The following is a 16,531-nucleotide window of genomic DNA, read 5'->3' on the forward strand; positions in this document are numbered from 1 at the left end:
CATCATTAAGTAATAAGCTTTGGGGAAATTAGCTTCAGATTAATGTATTTCAGTTAAACAATTTTAGGCAACTGTTTTTGTTTTTATTTGTTTGTTTAGATGGAGTGGTTTCATATGAAAGCCTCGTTGAGCACTTACCGTGAAAACAAGTGAGAGTCTGAGGGTGAGATGGATATTAGTGGATCTCTGCCCTAGGGCTGTGGGTCAGCATCTCCAGAAGTGCTGGTTAAAATACACAATAGGCCCCACCCCCTTTCAAATTCAAGAGGTCTAGCACATGACAGGAGAATTTCCATTGTTCACAAGTTCCTAGGTGATGAGATACTGCTGCTGCCTGTAGGGGACCACACTAGAAAGCCACTGCCCTAGAGGAATCTCAGACTAACTGGAAAGAAGGTTGGTATTTGGGAGGATTTCACCGCTGAGTTTGCAGTGGAAGGTCAACAGGGAAGGGGATTCTGGGTGGGGTTTGGCACTGCCAGGAGCAGAGACTGTCAGAGAGAATTCTGGGAAAGGAAGTGGCTTAGGAAGTCTGGAAACCAGGGAAGACTTGTGGGAGACCCACCAGAAAGAGCAGCTCTGGCCTGCTAAACTGAATTGGTTTATCACTAATCCTTGGGGATTGAGGATTTTAATAAAGACAGGGGAGAAACTGTAATAATTTCATCACAAAACTCCTTTGACACTCATGAAAGTGAGTGATATCTGCCACATTCCATTAAAAATGAGAATAGAACTTAATAATGTAGCAGTACTAAAAAGCAATTATTTCTAAATGATCTTTTCCCAAACAAAAGTCTACAAGTGGGCTGCATCTTTGGTACAGGGGGATTTCTATTAGACATTCTGTATTAGAAACTCAAGATAAATTTTTAATGCTGTAACTATATTTTTTAAAAAGCACTTCAATTTTTTCTTCATTTCTGGTTGTAACTTATTGCCTAGGAGGGGAATACAGTTGATTTTTCTCCGCAGATTTTGACATTTAAAATAATGCGTGAGCCCAAAGGGTAGGAATTTTCATTACTAAGGTTTACTTTTAGTAAATCAAATCACTGTTTTGTATAATGTTATCCAGCAGGATTTGTTCCATATTAAGAATCAAAAGAATATTGTAAGTGGGTATTAATAATATCTCAAATATATTTAAATTTTAGTAAGGAATTAAAGCCAGCACAATAATGATATACATTTATCAGTGATTATACTGAGACGTAACACTGACAAATATTTCAGAGGCAGATAAAGCTAAGAAAAAGAGTTTGGAATAGAAAAAAAAAAACAAAAACAAATCATTTAAAGAACATTTGTGTTTTCAAATAGAACTATGAAACAATAGGGATTTTGTATTTATTAGTCGAAAGCTGTAATTCAACATTGGTGTCAGCCAGCCACCTGTGTTGGTGCTTAGACTGGGATAGGTACCAGGCATAACTGTCACCCACCGAGAGTGGACTGTGCTGTAAGAGTTGCATGCCACAAAGGAAAACTTTTTATTTCCACAACAGTTTGTAAATGCAACTGTGAATGCCTAATTCACATGAGCAATAGATGGAAAGGAAAATGCTGTTCAGAACACGAAAGATCTAGAGAGGTAAATATCCAAAGCCAAAGAAATTTAATAAAAATTCGTATGAACATCAAAGGAAGTAGGGGAAAAAACTCATTTGTGCATACAAACAAGTTTCCCTCTATAGCTACTAGCTTAGTCCCAAAAAACTACAGGAAAAGACTCAATAAAAATGTCATAAGGGAAAAAAAAGAGAGGAAAATAGATTTAGTAAAAACTGACCTACTGCCAAAACCTTAATTTTCCCTTTCTTTTTTCAAAGTGTATCCATCAATACCATTTTTTTTAGTAAGAACCATTCCAACTCAATTTTAAAATGTGAAATTCAATAAAATATAGCAAAGAAATCTCAGTATTTCAGATCCATTTTAACTTTGTTCATTCTATCCCTCTCTCTCTCTCTTCCCAGGCATAGAACAGAGAGAAATTATTTTTTGGCACTGGAGAAGACGTGAGTTTGTATATTTAAAGACTGCAAAGACTTGCTAATGATGACCATAACATTTCTTATAGATAAGTTATAACCAAGATGCTAAGCTGTACCTGCAGTAAGTAGATATTTCTTATTTGGCTTACTCTTTCATCTTTTCCTGTCAAGCATTTACTACAGCAAATGACCCACTTATTTACTTCCATGGGAAAAGAAGCATTGTAGTACTACCTCTTTGTTCTGGGGAGACAACAGGGCTCAGGGGACCAAACAGTAGTCTGGGGAGACAGAGTCAATGAACTTTAACCTGTCTTTGCCATTTCTTACCTTCGGGATCTTAAGCAAAGCATTTATTCATCCATCCATTCATTCATTTAATAACTTTTTAAAAACTCACATAATAGCACCAGAAGAGTAGTCATGAAGAAAACCTAATTAAATAATATCAAAGAGTTTTGTCAACATAAAATGCTTATTTAATAATTCCTTTAGAAATTGAAATATTAGATGCAAACCATTATATATAGAATGGATAAACAACAAGGTCCTACTGTATAGCACAGGGAAATATATCCAATATCCTGTGATAAACCATAATGGAGGGACTTCCCTGGTGGCGCAGTGGTTAAGAATCCACCTGCCAATGCAGAGGACACAGGTTCGAGCCCTGGTCCTGGAAGATTCCACATGCCGTGGAGTAACTAAGCCCGTGCGCACAACTACTGAGCCTGTGCTCTAGAGCCCACGAGCCACAACTACTGAAGCCTGGGCGCCTAGAGCCTGTGCTCCGCAACAAGAGAAGCCACCACAATGAGAAGCCTGTGTACCGCAGTGAAGAGTAGCCCCGGCTTGCCACAACTAGAGAAAGCCCGTGCGCAACAATGAAGACCCAATGCAGCCAAAAATCAATAAATTTATTTTAAAAAAAGTACGTAAAGAATGTTTTTTTTCAGCCTGAGAATCATACCCATTGCCTGAAATGTCTGGATGTCTGGATTACTTTTATAACAAAAGTAATATAATAATTCTAAGGTGTGTAAAGTAAAAATGGAAAGCTCTCTCCAGTAATCCCACTCCCTAGGAATAACCACTGTTAGCATGTTTATTCATCCAGCACTTTTTTCCTATGCACTAAATTATAGTAGGTGACCCAAGAAAGTAGAAATTTCCAAAGTACTGGGAAATTTGAGAGTTAAACCTCCTCTATAATTGGTGAAAGCCCAAGAGAATCTTGTTACCCAAAGACTGCCAACACTGTGTGCCTCTCCCAGTTGATCAGTGGTCTGTTGACTTTCCTTCCCACTCTGGTGTTTAAGTAGCAGGGTACAGGAACATATCTCTCCAACTCCTCCACAGTCCTATTGATGTCCATAAAAGTAAGAGTTGAAAACTTCAAAACAATCACAGTATCAAAATTTTGTCTTCACTCTTCACAGGGCTTTAGCTTGTCCTGTTAATGATTGCTAGACTTGAACTTCATGATACCACATATTGGATATTTCCAGCAAGGAGGCCTTTAGTATATCCCCTTTCCCAGCTTATACTCTCATTTGGATCTGAGAGACCCTCATAATTCTGGCCAAACATGCATGTGAAAAACAGGCTAATGTTTATTCCTTCAATGAGTTTTTTTGAACACCTGCTTTAGGTCAGTGAATATTTAAGAAGGAATACCCTGAGAGGATATCAAGGCCAAACTTCTCATTTTATAGGTAAAATATTGAGGTCCAAGAGGTGAAAAGATTCTTCCAAAATTACACATCTGGCTGGTTAAGCAGTCAACTCAGGACCTGGGCTGTACCCAGGTTAGGGCACTATAGCAGGGAAAGAAGCTTCTAGGAGACATTAACTCCCAAAGAAAGCAAAATGAAATTTGAAAAAACAGATAAAATTTTAAGATAAATATACAAAATACAACATGATTAGTTGCTTAACAATCCTTTATGACTTCCAAGAAATTACTACTGAGAGCAGAAAAACAAAGCAATGTACAAGAGACATCAAAGGCAAGATTAACAAATTAGTCTTCTTTCTGAGTAAAACATTCTATATGCCCCATGTGAACTGCTCATAAGATGTTTTCAATCAAAAGACTTTCCAGCAGCCAGAACAAAACCCAGTACTAAATTCTAGGAGTACATGCAGAGCCTGTTGCATTTTTTAAGCATCATGGATCAGGCTCTTTTCTCAATTATATGAAAAATTGATGCCGACATATTTCTGTTCTAATGCTTTCTTTGCTTTATGCCACATCTTAGTCTGTAAATGTATAATCATAGAAATAAAAGTATAATAGAAATAAGAGCTGATAGAGATTTTAATCCACATCTTGAATGACCTTATTGCATTTACTTACCTGATTTTGATATTGTTGTACTCCCTGAGTGACAAACATCCAATTCACAAACACAGGATGTAAACATAGGCTGTTAGACAACCATCTTTTTTTTTTTTTTTTTAATATGGTGCCTTTGTTGCCACTCCTTTTCTTTTCCTTTTAGTTTATTTATTTATTTATTTATTTATTGGCTGCGTTGGGTCTTCATTGCTGCATGCGGGCTTTCTCTAGTTGCGGCCAGTGGGCTTCTCATTGCAGTGGCTTCCCTTTCTTGCACAGCACAGGCTCTAGGTGTGCAGGTTTCAGTACTTTTGGCTTGCAGGCTCAGTAGTTGTGGCGCACGGGCTTATTTGCTCCATGGCATGTGGGATCTTCCCAGACGAGGGCTCGAACCTGTGCCCCCTACATTGGCAGGTGGATGCTTAACCACTGCGCCACCAGGGAAGTCCCAGACAACTATCTTAAAAATAAATTTTTGGAAAGAAATTTTTTTGTTAGTTGGGAGCTGGTCTTATGTGAGAAGTACAGAAAAGAAAGAGTTTTTAAAAATGTGTTTATCATTGGCTGATTTGCAGTTTGCCTTTCAGTATGGCAAGCAGCTAAGTGCATGAGACTTATGTACTTATGAGACTTATAAGACTTAGTCTTATGTGACTTAGACATATACATGACTACTGAAGACTTTTGAAGGTAATACATTTTAAGATCTTTCATATTTACTTCATTTTTAGTTTGTCATTCCCTTCTAATCCTTCTATTAGAAAACTCTCTCATATAAGGGGTTAATGTCCAAAATATCTAAAGAACTCGTACAACTCAATAGAAAAACAAACAACCTCCGATTGAAAAATGGGCAGGGGATCTGAATAGACATTTTTCCAAAGAAGACATATAGATGAACAACAGGTATATGAAAAGGTGTTCAACATCACTAATCATCAAGGAAATGCAAATCAAAACCACTCTCATACTTGTTAGAATGGCTACTATCAAAAAGACAAGAAATGACAAGTGTTGGCGAGGATGTGAAGAAAAAGGAACCCTTGTGCACGATTGATGGGAATGTAAACAGTATGGAAGTTCCTCCAAAAAATTGAAAATAGGACTACCATATGATCCAGCAGTTCCACCTCTGGGTATTTATTTGAAGGAAATAAAAATACAAACTCAAAAAGATATCTGCACCCATGTTCATTGAAGCATTATTTAGAGTAGTCATGGAAAGAATGTAAGTGTCCATAGATGGAGGAATGGTTAAGGAAGATATGAGAATATACATATACAAAAAGTGGAATATTATTAGCCATAAAGAAAAAGGAAATCCAGCCATTTAGGACAATAGTATGTTAAGTGAAATAAGTTAGACAGAGAAAGACAAACACTATATGATCTCACTTATATGTGGAATCTAAAAGAAAAAAGAAAACCCCCCAAATTCATAGACACAAAGAACAGATTGGTTGCCAGTAAGGGGTGAGGCAAAATGGGTGAAGGTGGTCAAAATGTACAAACTTCCAGTTATAAAATAAGTCCTGGGTTTGTAATGTATAATATGGCAACTATAGTTAATAATACTGTATTGTATATTTTAAAGTGCTAAAAGAGGAGATCTTAAAAGTTCTCATCACAAGATAAAGAAAAATTTGTAACTATGTGTGATGATGGATGCTAACTAGACTTATTGTGATTATCTAGCTATATATACGTGTGTGTGTGTATAAAATCATTATGTTATACACCTGAAACTAATCTGTTTTATGTCAATTATATCTCAATTAAGAACTGTCTGATGATTTCTATTCATTTACCTTGATTTCACGCAATTGTAGCTGCCCCATGTTGTTTCACTGATATAAATCATATTCCACCAAACTTCATTTGAATGAAAAGTCAGATCATTGTTCTATTCATTTAATACTATAATAGCCCCCTAACTCTCCAACATTTTGATAAATGGTGCTAATTCATTGACATAGACAATTGGGTAAGTGTTCTCACTCTCATGCAGTCTTCAAAATATAGCTCATTAGAGAGCTCTCTTTGGATTCAGTGCAATTATTTAGACCTATAGAGTCTGTCTCCTGGGTTCCTCCAGCTCCTGTGCTTCAGGAAGCACTCTCTGCGTTAGTAGTTGCTAAAGTCTGGATTCTAAATGATGAAATGTTTTGTCCTACTAGATAACCACACAATCTATATTAATTTGCTACACAAGTGTTTAGTGAAAAATATTTATACAATAGAGGTGGTGATTCAGAAATTTCGACATAATTAAAATCTCATTTAAACGTAAATATAAATAGCCTTATGAAATAATGTATAGCATGAAGATGTGGAAGAATCATGTTCTAAACGTTAGAATGCTTGTATTTGAGATCTAGATCTGCTGCATATAAGCAGATCTTGTGAATTTAAAGATGTCATTTGGCATCTCTGAGTTTTCTTATCTACTAAAAATGACAGTTGTGACATAACTCTGATTTTTTCAGAACAATGTGGTTTTAAAGATCAAATGAGCTGATAGTACATCAAAAAGTTTTGTAATTTGTAAACTGCTATACAAAATCAGAACTATAGTAAGAAAATATTTGTTTAAAAATGCAAAGTGGTATTTCATTTTTCTTCCTTCACTAAAATTAGAAAAAACTGGAGAGGTTTAGAATGGCATTATATTTTTTTGCCTTAATTCATTTTGTTGGATCTTTGCTACACAAGTCAGATAATGACTTTTATTGTCTCATCCGATTTTAATGAGGCAATATTGTTTATAATAGACAGCATGCGTATGTTCACCATGAAGAATTTTAACCAGCTTCTGTAATATATTATGTGTTAAGGGAGGATGGGGGAGAGAAACATACTAGGTACAGATTTTTCACTTTACTAATAAAACATTTCCTAAATATCTTCTGGAGAAAATATACAGAAGGCTATTCTACCAGAAGTTAAGAATTGCCAACTTGCAGCACGGAAAAACTTAAAAAAAGAAAAAATGAAAAGAAACCAAACTTGAATGATAATCAAAGAAAGCCTCCAGGGAAGTCTTTTCTCCAGTCAAGAAGGATGTGCTCAAAGCTTGCTTAAGTAAAGGGAGGAGGGAGCTATTAGAACAATAAGAATTGTTGATAGGAAAGAACATAAGAATGGTGCCAAGGGAGTGAAAAAGGCAAGGAAGATGCAGCACAAAAGCACGAGTGTTCTTAAGGGAAAGAGAAGTTGAAAAATGCTTACAAAAAGAGAGAAATGTAATGAGTTAGGGAACTTGAGACCTCCCTGAGGTTACACGTTAAAGAAAGAGTTATTTATGTCTGTGTCTATCTCCACCACTAGATTCTTAGCTCCTTAAAGCAAGATGACATACCTTATCCATACTTGTGTCTCCCAGAGCAACTAACTCAGTTCCTTGCTCATAGAAGGTACTCAAAGGGTACTGAGTTGAACCTGAGTAAAAGTTGCCTGCACTGCCGTTTAGATGCTGGCTATGAAACACAGTGATAGGCACATAGAAAGACAAAGCTCAGTAAGTATATGCTGGCTTATTATTTATTATACAAATTCTTAGTGAGCACCATGTACTAGGAAGGCTCTGAGGATAGAGCAATGAGTCATATGTACTTGGATTCTGTTTTTCTTTACAAAAATATAACCCTGATCTTCCAAGTTCAGCATTAGAAGAATTTCCAGATGATCAGGAGATGGTTGGACCACATGGCCCTGCCTGTTTCCCCTGCCTTACCATGGCCATTGGAGTCTTTAAACTGATTGCCATTGAGACAGCCATGCTGAGGGTGGAGGATGGGTTGAAGAGCCTCCTTTTGGCAGTCTGGTCCGAGCATGGACAAATGACCCCTTCTTCATTTTCTGTAATCCAGCTAAAATAGTTTATTAAAGATTAGAGGATAACAAAAGGTAAATAAAGCTAAATAATAGCATGAATTTGGAAAATCTGGGTTGAAGTTATACCTTGCCTCCAAAGTTCATGTGTTAACCTGGAGGGGGAAAAAAGACAAAAAACAAACAGGTCTTATCTGTGTCCGTCCTTCTTGGCTCCCATATGGGGGATCAGGGAGCCATCTTTAATAGTAATTATGAAGAGTACATTTCCAAACATTCTGACTCCTTGATCTTTGGAGATCAAATTTCATTTCATATCTGTTTTGGGCACCCCCACTCAATCAAACTTTCCTGTCTGAGGACTAGCTTCTTGCCTTGACAATTATCAACAAGAAAAACCTAGTCCTTCAGACTGTACCACAACATAATAAGCTGAATATTCTCTCAAGAGATACATACAGTACAGTATAATGAGAAAGTCAGTCCATACAGTGAGGGTACTATATGCTCTAGAGTCTTCTTTCATTCCTAATTAGGGAAATGTGCTCTATATCTTTTAAAATTATAACAATATAAAGCTAAAAGTTTGTTAATTGTGTCCATATATCCCACCAAATTCCATACGCATGTCACACACAAAGAAAAAAGATACCCTGTGTGTACACAAGTCCAAAATTTGAATCCTGAACACTGGCTCAAAGTACTCTGTAAAGGGAAGGGGACTGTAGGGAAAAGATAGAGGGGGAAAGGAAACTACTCTTCTCAAATTCCCCCTAGTGCTAGTATAGTTCCAGCAACACACAAATACCTCATGTGTCTTCGTAACAGTTCTAGAAATTCAGCTCGTTTTATAGGTGTGGAAAACAAAATACCAAGGATCTAAGTGAGGAAGTCTATTCATGCTTGGCTTATAATTATTGTGCTAAATTAGACTGAACTGAGCTTCATGTCATCACTCAATAGACATTTACTGTGAATTTATTAGGGACAAGCATTACAATATAACATAGTAGAAACATAGTTACATACGGTCTCTGTCCTCAAATTACTTCCACTCTAGTAATGGAGGAAAAAAACACTCCACTAATGAGGAGGTCATTCATAACCACTGAAATAGTATTTCATAGAACAATAGTTGGGGAGTGAAAGCAACCATCTAGTCATTTAAAAAATGAATGGCTGGTGAGGAAAAATAAGCAATGAACATGTAATAGAATACTCCCTGGATGTGTTAGTTCAGGTTAAAAATTCTCAAGCTCCTTTAAAAATTGAATTTGCTCAGTTATACTGAGTCATTTATTCAGAGACAGCCTGAAGGTAGGGACATTAATTAGAACCAATTGCAGCAGATCCAAATCTAACACAGATCTCCACTTTAAAAGGCGGGGGAAGGAGGGACTGCGGAACAGCCTCTTGTTTCCAGAAAAGAATTGTTCCAGAAAGATCAGAAAGGAAAGGTAATTATGAAGAGAAGCTGAATCAGAAGGTAAGAAAAGAATTGAACAGAAAGAGAATGGCTGCTCTAAGAAGTAATACAAACTACATCTGACAGTATATTGTTGTGGCTAAGTACGTGCACTTATACATCAAAAAGACCTGGATTTGGATCCTGGCTCCCTTGAAGAAAGTTACTTGATATCTTTGAGCCTCAGGTTTCTCATCTGTAAAATGGGGAAAATAATACCTCTTACCTTAATATGGCAATTGTAAAGGTTAAATAACCAAATGCAAATAAAATGTCTGGGACATCGTGTGCTCTCAGTTGGTAGAATAATAATTATGATTATTTGGTAATTTAAGCAGACTGTGTCCTTGAATTTAGTGAAGAGTTGGTAATCCACTCAATGGAATGCTAAGCAATCTTTAAAATACATTCTACAATAGCAATCCTTAATTAGTATGTACCCCCTCATGGGTGAGGGCATTTTCAGAATTTGTAGGGAAGGATTTTGGACATCATAATCACATGAGTAGCAGTGGGAAGTGATACTTTGGATTAGTGGACAGGGGCTGGGGATGCTAGATGTTCTGGAATCCTCGGGAAAGTTCTGCACATAAAAGGATGCATGCCCTTACATCCTACGTGATTTTCATATGTCCCTCTAGACATTCATGTAGGTAAAAAATCCGTGTATATGATTTGAACCGAGACCTCAACTCCATTTTACCTAAAGCATAAATGGTTTTTTTCATGGTTTTTAATATAACTTTTCTAGGACTGCAGTTATTATGTAAATAACAGAAAGAACGTATTTTGTTTTGCTTGGAATTTTACCAAGAGCAGTTCACCATCTTGGTAAAATCATGTGACTCCTGCCAGTGTCACTCCTATGACAAATCACCATGTCTATCAGTCTGCTTTTGTAGTCACGACATTTGCATTCAAACTACTGGAGAAAGACAAATACCATGTGATTTCACTCTTATGTGGAATATAGAAAACAAATAAACAAAACCAAAAATGAAACAAGTCAAACCAAACAAAAACAAACATGTAGATACAGAGAACAGAGTAATGGATACCAGAGGGGAAGCCGGGGGTGTGGGGGGGAAGGGAAGGCAAAATGGGTAAAAGGGATCAACTGTATGGTGACAGACAGAAACTAAATTTTTGGTGGTGAGTACACTGTAGTGTATTCACCAGCATAAATATAACTTTGTATACATGAAACTTATATAGTATTATAAACTAGTGTTACCGAAATAAAAAATAAATTAAAAAAAAGAAAGCTACTTACAGGTACAAACATCTAACTTTTTCACTCTGCCTTCCAATGAAGTCATGCCTGAGCATCTCATATTTTATTTCATTATAAATTGCTTTGAATTATCCTATACATCACAGCTAAGGCATTATCTTTCTTATAAATTGTTTATGTATATACAATATATTATCTATGCATTTCATCTAAGGATAATAAGGAAGGTATTACAAAATATTTGCTATGAAAGGGGAGTGTGGGGTTTGATGGGGTTGAGAACTGTGCTCTAGAATTATATTTAATGTCATGAAAATATATTAACAATATAGGATCAAGTGAAAAAAGTAGATTCAAAGCATTACCTATGGATTGACCCCATTTTTATAAACAAAAAACAAACAAAATTTACAAAAACTCACACTCCCTTTCCTGTAATATCTTATGGGATCACAGCAACCCAACTGAAGAGGTCTCTTCTTATGTGCTCTATAATTCTATAGCGTTTTGACCAAATAATTTTTTAATTTCAATTAGGGAATTACAGAATTGTATTGTTTTGAGTTCCGGGAATCAGATGGGAATGAAATATGGATTCTGATCTTGGCTTTATTTTTTAAGCCAAGTCATTTAACTCTTAAAGGTCTATTTTTTAATCTGAAAAACTTTAAGATACATGATCAATAACACAAGATTTCCAGCTTTCTGGCTCAATGATTCTAAAGCAAATGTTTGCTGATTATAGGTTTAGGTAGTGTTTCCCCAGCTGTGCTCTACTTGGAGACATTTATGGATGTTAAGTAAATAGAGTTCTGTGGTCAGTATATCAGAGAAAACACTGGGGTAAATGAAGTAAAACATGTTTCTGTAGGTAGGACTTTTCAATTTTTTTGTTAAGCTTAAGAATATTGTGAGTTTTCAAGAGAAGTACAGTGTGTAGCATTTCCTGTATATATTTGACCACAGAATCTCCTTGGTCCCTACACCCTGAGAATCTCATGGAAATAGTGTTCTGCATAGCAGGTGTTGGGACACACTAATTTAGGATGATATATATTTTAATATACTTTACAGAACTTTTTATTTTCAAACGACTGACACCCCATGGTTAATTTTCAGAAATTATAACAAGCAATAGGGAAACAGTTTTGTGTAGTGATTGTCTTAAATATGTCGAAATTAGAACTTTTAAGTTCAGGTTAATAGAAAGAAGGAACCGAAAAGGTTAACAAAAGAACACAAATTGTAATGTGAGATGAGCATGAGTCATTTTAGAGCTAAAAGGTGACATAGAGGCTCTCTACACATCAAAAGATTGATCTATTTCAAAAAAAAAATCTGTCCAAGAAAAAACCAAAACAAACCAGATTTGGTGTGTCCATTCAGTCAAAATAGTTAAGTCTGAAAGTTGTTTATAGAAAAACTGCACAGTGTAGATATAGAAGAAATGTAATATTATATATGGAAAGTAGATAGGAAGAAATTGAATTATTTGAAATATTAGAAATATTGTGCTTTCTTGGTTATTTTTGGGGATTAGGCCACCAATATAGACAACCTAAATTCAAAAGTGGAGTATAATTCTAGAAAGAACACAAATAACAAGATTATCCCTGCTGCAGAAAAGAGCATTATTCCTTTAACTGATGATTATTTTAAAGGTCAGCTGGTGGAAGTTCACTGAATTTGTTTTGTGTAGGTACATCAGCAGTTGGTATTAGTTAAAAAAACCCCAGTGTTTGACATTTCAAGAGTTATTTTAGATTACATGTTTCAAATTTCAAAGTGCAAATTATTTAATGAGTGGAATATCTGTTGAAAAATTTTAACATCTAGTTTATTGGCCTTGCCATACAGTGTGCTTCTGGGTCACAGTTTACTGCACAAGATGGTTTATGAAAACCAATCTTAATAACATACCAAGTAAAACTTAATCGTGAAGGTAAGTCTACCATCAAAATAAAAACAAAACAAAACACTCAGATAATGGGTTCTAAAACCAACTTAAGGCTTAACTAACGTAGAAAGTCCTTAAGGGCAAAAACAATACTGAAGTCTATATTTTACCAAATAGCTATTAGGTCTCTACAGGCAAAATGTCATTGAGCTAGATTTCTGGGGGAGAAAACTGTTATCACTCTAGTCCAGGGTCCAGATTCATTGTCATTTCTTGTGAGTCAACCAGATAGTATGTGTCTTCTGATGGGAGGTAACAAGACACACCGAATGTATCTGTGTTGTAGTCGAGCCAAAAATGTTTAATTTCAATCCAATAAACTTTGGGATGTAACATTCGGTTTACAGAAAACACAGGGGATAGTGGAACAAATTAAATGAGAACACAAGGAAGCAGTAGACAAACCAGAAAGTTTGACATTCTCCAGAACAATTGTCCTGGTTCCTTCAACAAGTCAGGGTCATAAAAAATTGACAGTGTTAAATAAGGAGAGAACTTAGCCATATTAACAAGATGTGAAGGGCTGCTGGGATCTGAAGTGCAGCTCCGCACTTTCTTTCTCACATCAGATGGAGTAGACTGTATTTCTAGCTCCAAGATGTTAGCTGGACATCTGGGCAGAGCCTCCTCAGTGCCTCTCATCGTGAGGACGTGGACTGCCATCCTCTCTCTGTCCCACCTGTCCCTGCCCGTCCACCATTCTCCTTCTTGCTGATCCAGCTTCTCACGTGCCGCAGGGTAAGTCAGCCAACTAGCCATTTTCATTTCTGTGGGAAAGAATCCCTGACTTGGGCCTCAGCCCAAATAGTGTAGCTAGTTCAACAGTCTCTGTAGCACAGTATGGGACATATATTTAGAGGCTATATGATAAATGTCCTTCGTTGACAGGGAAAAATCCCAAAAAAATGCCCTTGGTTTCTGAAAGAAATATAAAAATGCTTCATGGAATTCCCCGGCTGCCCAGTGGTTGAGACTCCCTGCTTTCATTGCGGAGGGCACCCTGTTCGATCCCTGGTTGGGGAACTAAGATCCCACAAGCCTCGGAGTGCAGCCAAAAAAAAAAGCTTCAAATAGAATGTTTAGAGAACACGAAATATCAATTCTTCACAATCCTTCAGGGAAATTATGGTACCGTGCATGCTTTCAGAGTAATGTGGCAGACAGTGAAATCTTGATAAATGTACACTGTCTTCCCACTTCTTGGTTTCTTTAGGCACTTCTACTTCTCTATTGAATGTGCTGATATTTTAATTTAAAAGTACGCAATAAAAATACAAACGAAAATAAATCCAAAGGTTGAACATCTTTATTCTTTTGGAAATTTGGAATTTCATGGAAATTTCTCATCTGAAAAATCATCCCTGTAGCAACTGACTATAACTTTATCAACAGATTCACATATCAGTGTGAAGCCTGGGTTGATGTCATATAATCTTTCTCGGATTTCAATCCCTAACTCATGCTTGCCACACAGAACTGCAGGTTGCCCTGAAAAACAAGAACAAGGAAAACAGAAAAGCATGTCCTTCCTCAGTGCTTTTAGCCAGAGAACACGGTGACATTTGGTATTTTTGGTAAAGCAGTTATGTGGGTCAACCCAGGCATTAGCATGTAATCTTCTTCCATCCACCAAAAGGGTTGGTCCGGTAAAAACATTAATTTAATTTATCAGGCAATTGTAAATCCTGTGCTATTAAAGGAAGGAAGGAAGGAGGAAGAAAAAAGTAAGGTAGGTGGGTAGGTTGGTTCTGGGGAACTGCTTAGGGTGTGCTGTCAGCAAGCAAGTCATTTTAGCTGATAATAAAGAAATTCATTGCAGGAAGAGAGCCAAAAGAGACATACTTTTAAAAACCATGTATTTGTCTTATTATAATAACATAATTACAAGACTTAATATATAGCATTTTTGTTATTTTTATTTCTCATAATATTTTCACTTGGCTATCTTCATCTTCAAGTTGTTTAGGGTATGTAATATCCTGTTTTTGTTCCCCTGTTTTTGATAGACAAAGAAGCTGTGAAATGAAAATCCTGGCAAATTGCCAAAGGTAGTAAAACTATTTAATGACAGAATTGGAAGCAGAACACATCATGCCTGCCTCCCAACCCAGTGCAAACAGATACGTGTATTTCTACAAGTTTTCAGGCTATGGTTACCTAGAGATTATTTGTGAAGAGATTTATGAATTAAACACATGCTTTAAGTATTTTCAACTTGTGGTTATGTCTTTTAATTATGTCAGTGTGTTTTGTTTATATGATTTTTTTTTTACTTTAGATAAAATCTTGTGAGAGAAAGCACAGTAGTTGCTCCTTGAAAATACCTTTGAAAAATTCAGTGTTAACACAAGTCAGCACAAACCTGTACACTATATTTATTAATTTAGTCAAGAAATATTGTCTACTCTCGTCAAGATTAACATTTACTATTTTGCTTGTTTTCATGCCAACCCTGCAAGTACATATTATACTTACGTTTCAGATGAAGTTGAGCAATTTGCCTGGGATCATATAGTAAATGGCAGAGCCAGAATTTGTACCCAGAATGGTATTACTCCAAAAGCCGTAGGACTTCTACGACACCAAATTAACATGCCAGAGTCTCCTCTCTCAAAGTGCTGTGGGTGTTCAGATGGGGAGGAAGGTATATCTGGTTGGGCGAGGGTGGAGGTGGAGAGGGATCCAGAAGGCTTTGTGAATGAAGGAGCATTGGAGCTAGTGCTCGAAAGATGTGATTCTTTTGATCGTGTGCAAATGAAAGGTTGAGAAGTGTAAGCCAAGAACAATGTGAACGAAGGTACAGAGTGGGAAAGTCAGAGCATATGTAGAGAACAAGTTTGGATGGAACCTAAAGTGAGTGAAGTGTAAATGTGCTAAATTTGGAAAGGTGTTTGAGGTTATAAAGATCCTTGAAAAAAAGGCAGTAGAGAGTCTTCACTACCAGTGGCTTACAAATATGGGTATGAATATAAAACACAGAGTCCTAAAATTTCAATGGTATCTGGGTTAGGAGAATGACCCTCTTAAGAGGAGTTTTTGTTTGTTTGCTTGGTTTGCAAAGAGTAATGGAATCCTTCTACTTGACGACTGAGAATTTAAATATAGATGGTGTTTACTGACCTTTGAGAGAGAGAGAGAGAGAGATTAATTATTGGTTTCTAAAAACAGAGCATGAAAGTTTTGGTGAGAGTATCTTGCTTTAGATGAACATAATTAGAAGTTTGCTAGAATTAAAACTTTTAGTAATGAAACTCAATACAATGCTTTAACTCTATTTCTTTGCACTCATCAACAATCCAGTCAATGTTGAGGTGATGGATTGTATATATGCTGTACCTATACTGAGGCTGCCCAGTAGTTTATTTCTGGTGTCAGTGTGTTTAACTAAAACACTATTTCCCAGCTTCCCTTTTAGCTATTTGTGTCCTGTCATTAAGTTTTGGCCAATGAAGTCGAACCAAATATTTTTTGGGTGGGCCTTCCAGGACAGTGCTTAGGAGTGGGGATAATTTTTGCCCTGCCAGGAAAATGGATAGGATAGTTGGGATCCCAATGGCCATAATATCTCTGATAGAAAGAAGCACCCATCCTTGTACATGAATTAGAAAAAGTTCCTCCTCTGCATAGATGCACCACTCACTTCTTGGTTGGGTGCCTTTGCAGTAAACAAACTGCACAACCATATCAGGTGGCCCTGGCAGCCATA

The 16,531-nt window shown here is 36.5% G+C and overlaps 1 long non-coding RNA gene across 1 annotated transcript; it reads left to right on the plus strand.

Annotated features, from left to right (window-relative positions):
• The first annotated feature begins 1,985 nt into the window (after positions 1-1,985).
• On the plus strand, positions 1,986-15,010 carry LOC118895730. Its single transcript, XR_005020010.1, has 4 exons — positions 1,986-2,118; positions 9,552-9,655; positions 13,395-13,563; positions 14,832-15,010. It is a non-coding gene; the product is annotated as an uncharacterized LOC118895730 (long non-coding RNA).
• Positions 15,011-16,531: the final 1,521 nt, after the last annotated feature.

The sequence above is a fragment of the Balaenoptera musculus genome, chromosome 5 (genome assembly GCF_009873245.2).
Source record: "Balaenoptera musculus isolate JJ_BM4_2016_0621 chromosome 5, mBalMus1.pri.v3, whole genome shotgun sequence".
In the NCBI taxonomy this organism is placed as follows: domain Eukaryota; kingdom Metazoa; phylum Chordata; class Mammalia; order Artiodactyla; family Balaenopteridae; genus Balaenoptera; species Balaenoptera musculus.